The sequence below is a fragment of the Myotis davidii genome, unplaced genomic scaffold, assembly GCF_000327345.1.
Source record: "Myotis davidii unplaced genomic scaffold, ASM32734v1 scaffold641, whole genome shotgun sequence".
In the NCBI taxonomy this organism is placed as follows: domain Eukaryota; kingdom Metazoa; phylum Chordata; class Mammalia; order Chiroptera; family Vespertilionidae; genus Myotis; species Myotis davidii.
In genome coordinates, this window is record NW_006293232.1 from 688188 (window position 1) to 688395 (window position 208).

At 66.3% G+C, this 208-nt stretch overlaps 1 protein-coding gene across 1 annotated transcript in view; it reads left to right on the forward strand.

Annotated features, from left to right (window-relative positions):
• MAML2 (mastermind like transcriptional coactivator 2) overlaps nt 1-208 on the forward strand; it is a 369850-nt gene that overhangs the window by 1136 nt on the left and 368506 nt on the right. The gene's annotated exons all lie outside the window — the stretch shown is intronic.

Here is a 208-nt window from a genome sequence, read left to right on the forward strand (position 1 = left end):
TCTATTCATGTGGCCCTGAGCACTGAGCCCACATTGTCAAGAACAGACTTGCCTGCACTAGCCAGCGGCCGCCTCCTTCCACACCACCATCCCAGAGGCAGCAATCATTGTGTCCACGAAGATGGGGGACACAGCGCCCCCGCAGGCCCCCACAGGAGGGCTAGGGGCGGCCCCCGGGGCGGGCCTCCTGGGAGGGGGCTCCGTCACC